Here is a 12,310-nt window from a genome sequence, read left to right as displayed (position 1 = left end):
AACAGATGTATTTTGGGTTTATTTTGGGTGGTTCTGGATGCTATGGTATTCAGTCTCGTAACAACAACCTTGTGGTCACTAATACCTGTACCCATAATGTTACTACCAATTTGCACAGGATTATTTGCTGCTGAGAAATCAAGTATGTTTTCGTAACGATTTACACTTCGAATGGGCTCTTGAACTAATTGTTGAAATAATTTTCTGTTAAGAAAGCATTCAGAACTATATCAGAGAACGTTTTATGCCTTCCTCCCACTTTAAACAATTGCTCACTATTTCCACAGGATTATTTGTTGCTAAGAAGTCAAGTATGTTTTCGCAACCTTTAACACTTCGAATGGGCTCTTGAACTAACTGTTGAAAACAATTTTCTATTAAGAAAGCCTTCAGAACTACATCGGACGACATTTTGTGTCTTCCTCCCACTTTAAGCATGTATATTCACCAACATTTCGAGGCGAGATTGAAATCGCCACCAACTATAAGTGTATGAGTGGGGTACCTATATGAAATAAGACTCAAGTTTTCTTTGGACTGCTCAGCAACTGTATCATCTGAATCAGGATGTCTGGGGCGTCGGTAAAAGGAACCATTTATTAATTTATTCCGGTTGTTAAGTATAGCCGGTAGCCACACTAACTCACAGGAACTATCTACTTCCATTTCGCTACAGGGTAAACTACTTCTGACAGTAATAAACACTCCGGCACCAACTGCATTTAGTCCATCCCTTCTGAACACAATTTGGCCCTTTGTAAAAATCCTGGCTGAGCTTAACTTGGTTTAGCCAGATTCTCATACCTATAATGATTTGAGCTTCAGTGCTTTCTATTAATGCTCGCTCTTTTCCAACACTTCTGAGACAATTGTCAACTACAGTACCGATTGCTTTCATTAGTAGGTGTGTAGGCTGAGTGCACTATGAGACAAATTACTGAGCAAACAATATCGTCTACATAGAAATTAACACCATACCATACGCTACATGTATTGGTATAAATTAACAAAAAAAGATTGATTCTTGAAAAAATATTAAAAATGAATAGCTCAAAAAACTAATAACTCAAAAAAGAATAAACCAGCTAGTAGCAACCAATTTTAATTAAACAAAAAATTGTATATAATGAAATTTGTTATCATTATTTTTAAGTTTCTTCATTCCCTTACATTTTTGTTTACTATTTCCATCTTCAAAAAATTCAAAATCCCAACCACTACTTAATTTCAAGTATCTGTTTGGCAAATTGAACTCAAATTTATTATGAAGTTCCATACAAATTTTCCCACCATATCTAGTTTTTAAATATTCACAGCCAGTAAAGTAATATGAATTATTTACTTCTAACTCGCTAAAGAATTATAGTTTTATTAAGATTTAACATTATCACTCAAAATTCTGTGCTGAAAATCATATATTAAATTTTTATCACCCTAAATGACCATACAGACAAGTATTCATTCGGAATTTTACCACTGAAAGTGGCAAACAGCTTCATTGTTTTTTTTTCTGAGGAGTTAACATATTCATTTTCCTAGTCATATTTATGACATAGATCAGATAATTTTCAGTAAAACTGAAGGGATTAATATTGACATCACTGTTCAGTTCGTGTGGCACTCTTAAAATCTAGGAAAGCATCATGTGCTTTCAGATAGTTATTTGGTGGAACTAGATTCCATATTTCTTGAGGAAAAACTTCATTTTTTCCATCTTTTGTACAGATATTCTGTAATTTAGTGTATTCAAACAAGGTGGAGTCAATCAATAATATGACTCTCGCTTAAAGTTCGTGCGCTGTGAATTCCTTTCTTTTCCATGGCTCTTGTTTAAGTTTTGTCTCTTGATGTAGTATAACTGTGTCATCTAACGGCTTTCGCTCGTTCAGTATTATGTACAGTTGTTTTAGTTCTTGTTATATATTCAGTGTTTCCTTAAGGAATATCAAAAGGTTTCCTTTGCTTCTATAGATATTTAAGTCTTAAGAAAGTAATATATCAAAATAGAAGGAAAATTTCTATTCACTAGGTTGCATGTTAGATAGCAGAAGAAAATTGAACATTACTTACTGGCTAAACAGGATAGTAGAAGAGGGAGAGGATACCGGAAATATAAGTATTTTACGTCCTAGCTGGAGAGGAAACGAGCGCCAGTCGGCTTATTCGCCAAAGGGCGACAAACCTCCTACCTTCATGTGTTTTATTGATGCAACAGATAAGGAAAGAATGAGACTTGAATATTCATTTAATAAATTTCCGCAAATCTTTATGTGGCTACATGACTTTTATTTTACCATTTTTTATATTTCCTATCAAGTAGCACCCAGGATGTGGCTTGTCAACAATGATATATGGACCAACATATAACAATTGTCATTTTTTATTCAATGCTTTTAACTTCAATGACTTTGGATGAGTTCTTAATAGTAACTCGTGTCCAATCTGGAATTCTGTTATGTTTTCGATTTCCTATCGTAAATTCCTTTCCTTATTTGAGCTTGCTCTTCTAATGTTATTAGCGCTTGTCGTACTTTCTTATCTAAGGCTACGTCTTTGTGCTCTAATTTAGGTATCAGTTCTGCCCATTCATCTAGTTCCACCTTTTCAAACATAAGTTCGGCCAGTGGGTACCCTGTTCATGTGTACGGTAGGTGATTTACTATATGCTGAAACGGACTCAGGTATTCTATCCATTTCTTTTGATTCTGTGCTATATACGTCCGGGTAAACCTATTAAATTCACGAAAGCACCGTTCGACGGGACTTGCTTCCTTGTGGAACTTGGATACTAAAATATGACGTACGTTTCGTGATTTCAAAAATGATTTCCATTGGTCACCTGTAAAATTTTATACGTTATCAGTCAGGACTGCGCGCGGTTTCCCAACGCGTGGTACGTAGTCTTCCACAATCCGCCTAATAATTGGTCCACACCTAATTGTTTTGACTGTGTAAAGTTGGAGATACTTACTAAAAACGTCCTACAGGGCTACGATGTATTTGACCCCACTGCGGGCTTGGGGATAAGGCCCTGCGGCGTTAATAGATACAAGTTCCCTTGGTTGCTTTGGTATTATTGGGTGTAGTACGTTAAGACGTGTCCTATTCTGATGTTTGACCTTTTGACAAACCGCACAGCGTCTGATAACTCGCTCTATACGTCGCCTCATATCAGAGAAATAACAATACGTGGAAATTTTGGCAGCACTCTAGCACTCCATAGTGTCCCCATGTGCGGTGCGTGTGTTGAATTAAGTTGTCCACATATTCCGGAGGTATGCACACACACCACTTATCCATTCGTCGATCTCTTCTATGAAAGAGGACGCCATTATGTATAATGTAATACTGCTCTAACTGTTCGTGTATTCTAGACTGCAAATTTTTTACTACCTTGCTCCGTCTCTTCCTGCAAGCATTGCATGTTTTTGCACATTTTGATACAATAGGGTTTTAAAAGTTCCATCATTTATTAAGAGTACCTTGAAGTCTGATGTTTGTTCTTCTAACTCGTGGAAATCGGCGAGGCCTTGGGGTAACCGTGATAGTGCATCTGCCAAAACATTCTGTTCCTCTTTTATGTACACTATTTCAAAATCAAACTCTTCGGTATGCATGCACCACCTCGCTATTCTCTTGTGTAACAACTTACACGTAAGAAGAAAGGACAAAATCTGATGATCACAGTAAACTTTAGTATGTTTTCGCAAAGGTAATATTGGTATTTGCGAAACGCTCAAACTACTGCTAACGCTTCTACCTCAGCCACGGAATAAGATCTTTCACATTCTGTGAGGGTTCTACTAGCAAAATTGATTGCAAGGACTTCTTCTTTACCATCCTTTGTTATTATTTGAAACAGACACGCACAGACAACAGTGCTTAAACAAAAGTCCAACTCCATATCTGGTTGTTTAAGGACAGGTGCGTTAATCAGCGCCTGCTTAATCTGCTGAAAATCATTTTCGCATTCTTTACTCCACAACCAACTGTGGTAGTACTTACGCAGTAAGTTTAATAGTGAACTACTGTCCCACAACTGTCGTGGCAGAAATTTCCTAAAAAACGAGGCCAGTCCCAGAAAATCTTTTAATTGCTTCTTTTTGTAGGTTGTTGGGAAATTGCGTATCGCATCTAGTTTACTCGGGTCAGATAGAATTCCTACTGGTGAAGTGAAATGTACTAAGAATTTTATTTTGTCTTTTCCGAATTCAGACTTTTCAAAGTTGACTGTGACATTGTATTGATCAAATTTTTGCAAAACCATTTCCAATTTACTTACACGTTCATCCCATATTTGAGTTGCAATTAATAGATGATCAACATAGAGTGTAACTTGGCTAAGCAGTCCCGGCCCAAGTACTCCATCTAATGCTCCAATAAATACGCCAGCGCTCACGTTTCATCCGAAAGGTAGCACCGTAAACTGGTAGCTCCTCCCGGCATTTGTGAAAGCTGTATACTTTCTACTCTGTTCATGTAATGAAATGTCCAGCCCCCGGTAGTTGAGTGGTCAGCTCGACGGAATGTCATACCAAACGGCCCGGGTTCGATCCCCGGCTGGGTCGGAGATTTTCTCCACTCAGGGACTGGGTGTTGTGTTGTCCTTATCATCATCATTTCATCCCCATCGACACGCAAGTCTCTGGAGAGGTGTCAACTCGAAAGACTTGCACCAGGCGAGCGACATACCCGACGGGTGGCCCTAGCCATACGACATTTCCATTTCCATGTAACAAAATTTGCAGTATTAAGTTTTCAAATCAAGGGATGTTAAATACTTAACGCCATGAAACTTTAATAACAGTTCTTCTATATTCTTTGGCCTTGTTCTTATAGGAACGATGATTTTGTTTATTTTTCTCACGTCTAACACCAACCGCAGTTCTGTCAATTTTTACCAACTGCGAGAATCGGACTGCAGTGAAGTGAGTGCGATGTTTCAGTAACATTCCACCCTATCTTACTGCCTCTTTCTTTGCCCAAGGAATACTATATGACGTTCTACAACAGGTTTCATACGGGTACACTTCCGTTTTATATTCATATCCCTTAATAGCACTGGGTTATTTACAAAAAATACTATTATACTTGAAGAATAATTTTGTCAATTCACTTCGCTGTTCATTGTTCAGACAAGTGGATTTGCTTATTTTACTGTCTGCCGTTTGCTAATCGAGGATCTTCCCGCCAGCATCATTAAGTTCCATTTCATTTGCGATTAAGATTTGAGGGTGGATAAGTGTAACATTAATGTCAGGTATCTGCCTCGTCTGATTTGCCATTGTAGTTCTTATTAAGTTCACTATCAGTGTGCGTCCTCCTGCGTGAAATTGACATTCCCCGTTGCCGAAGTCTATTTTTACCCCATATCTTCTGAACACCTCCACACCAAGTATACAGTTCATTATAAGTTTGTCTACCAACAAGAAAGTAGACTGCAAAATTACACTACATATGGTAATGAACCATGGACCTTAACGTTGGTGGGGAGGCTTGCGAGCCTCAACGATACAGATGGCCGTACCGTAGGTGCAACCACAACTGAGGGGTATCTGTTGAGAGGCCAGACAAACGTGTGGTTCCTGAAGAGGGGCAGCAGCCTTTTCAGTAGTTGCAGGGGCAACAGTCTGGATGATTGACTGACCTGGCCTTGTAACACTAATCGAAAACGGCCTTGCTGTGCTGGTACTGCAAAAGGCTGAAAGCAAGGGGAAACTACAGCCGTATTTTTCCCGAGGGCATGCAGCTTTAGTGTATGATTAAATGATGATGGCGTCCTCTTGGGTAAAATATTCTGGAGGTAAAATAGTCCCCCATTCGGATCTTCGGGCGGGGACTACTCAAGAGGACGTCGTTATCAGGTGAAAGAAAACTGGCGTTCTACGGGTCGGAATGTGGAATGTCAGATCCGTTAATCGGGCAGGTACGTTAGAAAATTTAAAAAGGGAAATGGTTAGGTTAAAGTTAGATATAGTGGGAATTAGTGAAGTTCGGTGGCAGGAGGAACAAGACTTTTGGCCAGGTGAATACAGGGTTATAAATACAAAATCAAATAGGAGTGATGCAGGAGTAGGTTTAATAATGAATAAAAATATAGGAGTTCGGGTAAGCTACTACAAACAGCATAGTGAATGCATTATTGTGGCCAAGATAGATACAAAGCCCACACCTACTACAGTAGTACAAGTTTATATACCAACTAGCTCTGCAGATTGATGAAATGTATGATGAGATAAAAGAAATTATTCAGGTGGTGAAGGGAGACGAAAATTTAATAGTCATGGGTGACGAATTTGACAGTAGAAAAAGGAAGAGAAGGAAACGTAGTAGGTGGATATGGATTGGGGCTAAGAAATGTAAGAGGAAGCCGCCTGGTAGAATTTTGCACAGAGCATAACTTAATCATAGCTAACACTTGGTTCAAGAATCATAAAAGAAGGTTGTATACATGGAAGAACCCTGGAGATACTAGAACGTTTCAGATAGATTATATAATGGTAAGACAGAGATTTAGGAACCAAGTTTCAAATTGTAAGACATTTCCAGGAGTAGATGTAGACTCTGACCACAATCTATTGGTTATGAACTGTAGATTAAAACTGAAGAAATTGCAAAAAGGTGGGAATTTATGGAGATGGGACCTGGATAATCTGAAAGAACCAGAGGTTGTACAGAGTTTCAGGGATAGCATAATGGAACGATCGACAGGAATGAGAAAGCTTTTGACAATGTTGACTGGAATACTCTCTTTCAAATTCTGAAGGTGGCAAGGGTAAAATGCAGGGAGCGAAAGGCTATTTACAATTTGTGCAGAGAGCAGGTGGCAGTTATAGGAGTTGAGGGGCATGAAAGGGAAGCAGTGGTTGGGAAGGGAATGAGACAGGGTTGTAGCCTCTCCCCGATGCTATTCAATCTGTATATTGAGCAAGCAGTAAAGGAAACAAAAGAAAAGTTCGGAGTAGGTATTAAAATCCATGGAGAAGAAATAAAAACTTTGAGGTTCGCCGATGACATTGTAATTCTGTCAGAGACAGCAAATGACTTGGAAGAGCAGTTGAATGGAATGGACAGTGTCTTGAAAGGAGGGTATAAGATGAACATCAACAAAAGCAAAACAAGGATAATGGAATGTAGTCGAATTAAGTTGGGTGATGCTGAGGGAATTAGATTAGGAAATGAGACACTTAAAGTAGTAAAGGAGTTTTGCTGTTAGGGGAGTAAAATAACTGATGATGGTCGAAGTAGAGAGGATATAGAATGTAGACTGGCAATGGCAAGGAAAGCGTTTCTGAAGAAGAGAAATTTGTTAACATCGAGTATAGATTTAAGTGTCGGGAAGTCGCATCTGAAAGAATTTGTATGGAGCGTAGCCATGTATGGAAGTGAAACATGGACGATAAATAGTTTAGACAAGAAGAGAATAGAAGCTTTCGAAACTGGTGCTACAGAAGAATGCTGAAGATTAGATGGGTAGATCACATAACTAATGAGGAGGAATTGAATAGAATTGGGGAGAAGATGAGTTTGTGGCACAAATTGTAATCGCATCGTGATTGCGTTTAGTTGTGGCTTATTCAGTCCTAATAATCGAGTTTATGTCTCTTTCTGTGTCCTTTAATGTTCGTGACTATTAAGTACCACGAAGGCTAAGTCCCAACACAAATCAGTAATCACACGATTCACTTTTCTGTCACATACATCATAATCCCGTTATTTGTCTAATGGTAAAGATGATACTACTTTAGTCCGACTTCTAATATTTCCAGGCTATACCGTAAAACTTTAAACTTCAAGTCAGTTTTAAAACAATCTAGCAGCACTTAACATGCGTACTATTGTTGCAGAATACAAGAGAGAAGTGAAGTTAACGTCTCCATTGCTGAGTTACATTGTAGTCACAGCAAACTTACAGCTCGATGCGACTACAACTCTCTTCTAGGATAAATGTTATCTTTGATCGATTTATGGTCTGCACCTTAACGTACATAAATAATCATTTTTGGATTATTTCTTTAAAGTTTATTTTTTGTATCACATGGTACTCTTTCATTCAGTTTTTTCTTTATGATAATCAGCAGTATTTATATAACATCCCCATTAATCAAACTGACAAGAGTGTAAATTTTGTTGTCAGAAGCTGCCGTCACTGTCAGGATGACTAATTTTGCTATTTCTTTTGCAGCAAAAGGGTGGTCATTGTAGGTTCTATATTTGGGGTGTTACTCATGTCCCTCGCACTATGAAGTGGGTACGTGACTTCCCGCTTCAACATCCCTAATCAAGTAAGGTTCTTATTTTATTATTCGCATACTGACATTCACACACAGACACATACAAAAAATCGAATCATTACAGTGTTTATTTTACATTAATATGAACATAAGGCTCATGTCTCTTAAATATTTGATTATTTCATTCACTGTCACATTTATTTTTCGGCTCATCGTCACACTGCTGCTGCACCTGCACCAGACCATTCAAAGCTGCAAACATGGCCCAGTTCGATGCCAGTGCCTTCTCCTCTGTCGACCATGGCGAAGCTGCAATAATATCGGATCGTATATCGCAGCGAGTACAATCCGATTATGCATGTTTGTCTGGTTACTCTGGTTGGACAGTGGCTGTGCTCCTGGTAGACTGCACCAACACCTCAGCACAATCTATTCTAAGATAGTCCGCACCATCACTGTTGAGTATGCTGAAACATTTAGACCACTTCTCTTTTCGGTGAATCACATGAAATTACATATCATTATTTCAGTTCTGAATGTTCATCATTGCATATTCTCTCTTCATGTAATTAATAACATTTGTGATAAGTCTAATTAATCTATATTCACATTCACACTCGTACTATCAGTTTATAAACATGCACAACATTCTTCACACCGCTACCATTCTATGGTTCTTATTAGTCAGTTTTTCCTTGGTTTCAAGTCTTATTGGTTCGTTCATTTATTTCCTATTCACATTTATTCGTCTCTCATCTTCTCCTTCCTCAAATTAAGTGACTTTGTTCGAATAAATGCCCATATTCCCGAATGACCACAGTAAGATTTTTCATTGTGCTCATGTGCTTATTTTTAAACTAATGCCTCGTTTGTCAAACAACATGTAGAGGCATATTAGCATACGAATATTAAAACATCAATTATTAACATGATAATTTCAATCAACACAAAATAGTTACAGCTATGTACTCGTAGCTCGTAATTTTTCTTAATGACTTAAGTAAATAGAACTTAATTTTTCCAAGAACTATTTAAAACTAATTCATTGTCCAATAATTCTACATAGAAAATAAATTTACAAACATTGTTGTAACATCTTTCTGCTTCGTAACTACACCCAGTTGCATACTTAAAATCCAAACTTTCAATTAACTAAAGAATTTCTTTAACTCTATATGAAGGTACACCCCTTTTATCTTATTGGTTTGTTCATCTTCCAACAGGTAGCTTCCTTTATGTGGTATCCTAACAATTCTATATGGTCCTTTATACAAATTTCTCATTTTTCGATTTAATTTTCTTACCTTAGAAGATTTGGGATGATTCTTCAAGAGAACATTATCACCAGTCTTATAATTAACTCTTAAGTCTAACTTTTTGTCAAATTGACGTTTCCAAATACTCGCTTTATGTTGTAAGTTCAAGTATACCTTTTTTATAATTTCTGCACGACCTTTTTGGTTCACTTTGCATATGTGGTAGATTACCAAGCCATTTATCACTCTCTTGCTCATATAATAGAATCTCATTTGGCGAATACCCAGTAGACATATGGGATAATTCGTTGTATATCTTTTCAAAATCTTCAATTGATTCGATTCACTTATGGTGCTGATTAGGTACATAAGTTCTTATGAACCTATTTAATTCTCTATAGATTCTTTCTATTGGGTTTCCTGACAGATTAAAGTGGGCAATGATTACATAATACATAAGGGATTCCACATGCCTTTGTTGCTTCCATCCACGCTTTAATTTGAAAATACGAGGCGTTATCTGAAATAAGCATTCCAGGTTTCTGTGGCGATCAGTAGAACGTTCTAATAAATCGAGTCCAGGCACTGTATCTAAAGCAGTTATGGAAACACCACTGCTAATATTAAGACCAAATGGCATCACCTTAAATTGGTAACTCCGTCCCAGAAAAATGAATGCTGTAAATTTTCTCGATTCCTTTGATATTTTGGTTTGCCAGTAGGAACTTCGGAGGTCGAAGGAGGTCAAAAATTTCACCCCATGAAATTTCGTCAGTAGCTCTTCTAAGTTGTCAGGGCGAGTTCTTATGGGTTTGATAATTTTATTAATGTCACAAGCGTCAAGAACTAGCCGAATATCAACGTTTGTTTTAGTTACAGCTAACAGTGGACTTGAGTATTCAGAATTTGAAGACTCAGTTACTCCCCAATCCATCACTTTTTTATTTCTTTGGCCATGGCTTCTCTTTTTGACCAGGAAACCGAATAAGTGGTTTTACAAAACGTAGAGTGTGGATACGTTTGAATACAATATTCAAAATCTTTAATGAGACCTGGTCTCTTATTAAATACAGGAAAATATCGTTGTAAGACTTTTTTTTAACTCATCTTGTTGTTCTAGTGCTAAACATTCCGAATCACATACCTTTTCTATGATGCCATTGCCATTACCTTAGTTGTTCCTCCCATTTGGGTTGTGTTCATTACTGTGATGATAAGTAGGCATAGCTTGCCCATACTCGTGAATTAGATCTATTGAGTCGAGCACTGAGAGAAAATACTCAAGATCATATTCGGGTATGGTTACTAATTTTTCCCTAACTTTTGCAGGTAACTTGTTCTTTAAGATTTTCAATACATCGACATGAGACATCAGATTATTCCAGTAGCAGGTCTTGTTTAGATATCTATCAAAATAGTTCCTTATACCCCCAAATTTTGTATGATATGATACTGGGTGAAATACTTCTTATCTTTATCTCTCCTGGATAACTGTTGACCAGTATTTATCTAAAAATGCATTCTCAAACTCATCATATGTCTCGCAAAGTTCCAACATCTCTGTAGCCCATAAAAGGGCGTCCCCTCGGTGTGTCCTACCACATATTTGATTTCTTGAGCTTCTTTCCAAGTCCTAGGCAGTACATTCCTAAAGGCTCAGGCAAACACTACTGGGTGCATCTGCTTTGCTTCATTTGAAAATACAGGAAACTGTCGATGTTTTATTAAGCTCTCGTCCATCAACGACGCTGTCCATCAGGGCGGAAAAGCATTTACAAGTGGTGATGACATATCTGTTTCACAAAAGTTTTGCCCGTTGCTTTTGTCAGCCCGCATCTCGTGGTCGTGCGGTAGCGTTCTCGCTTCCCACGCACGGGTTCCCGGGTTCGATTCCCGGCGGGGTCAGGGATTTTCTCTGCCTCGTGATGGCTGGGTGTTGTGTGCTGTCCTTAGGTTAGTTAGGTTTAAGTAGTTCTAAGTTCTAGGGGACTTATGACCACAGCAGTTGAGTCCCATAGTGCTCAGAGCCATTTGAACCATTGCTTTTGTCACGCATCAGCATGTCTGAGTTATCTCCACTGTGATTTTCTCTACATTTTCTGGTAAGTCGTCACAGAAAGAATCCAGCTTCGCTACTTCTGATTGTACATTGTCTATGTTAACCTGCGTGTTACTGTTTCAAATTTTTCTTCCACTATGCCTTCTAATTTCTCACTCATATCATGAACTTGTTCATCAATTTTCGTATCAACTTCCATGGAGATGTGGGAAATTTGCTGTGTGAACTTCGTATCCAAATTATTGAGTTCTGTGCGCAAATTTTGTACCTCACCTGAAATATGTGTCATGTTTGTATTTAACTTTTCGATCTCGAACTTTACTGTAGTTATGTCTGCTTTCATATTAGTCATGTCTGTTTTTGTACTGTGTCTAAACTCGACATCTTTGAATTTGCTGTGTTCAAATTAGTCTCTAAACCTGACATTTTTGAATTTATGTCTGTTATGACTCGAAATAGGGCCTGCATATCATCCCTAGTCACTTCTGGCATGTCAGAATCTGCGCCTGTACTACGCATACTATTTTCATTCAAAATATTCCTTTCCCTTGAAGTGTCATTAATTTCGTCTACTGAAATTAACGTATTGCTTGTAATGAAATGTTCCGTATTCATGTGCGTCAAATGAACAATGGCATGTCGCTCCCAGCATCCAAATAATCACCACTAAACGGTTCCAAACAACTCATTGTTGAGTTTTGCAAATGCAAGTCTACTACATTGGCATTCTGATTTTGGAATGACCTTTTCTTATTGATTTG

Source organism: Schistocerca americana, chromosome 1 (assembly GCF_021461395.2).
Source record: "Schistocerca americana isolate TAMUIC-IGC-003095 chromosome 1, iqSchAmer2.1, whole genome shotgun sequence".
NCBI lineage: Eukaryota > Metazoa > Arthropoda > Insecta > Orthoptera > Acrididae > Schistocerca > Schistocerca americana.
This window is presented reverse-complemented; position numbering follows the sequence as displayed.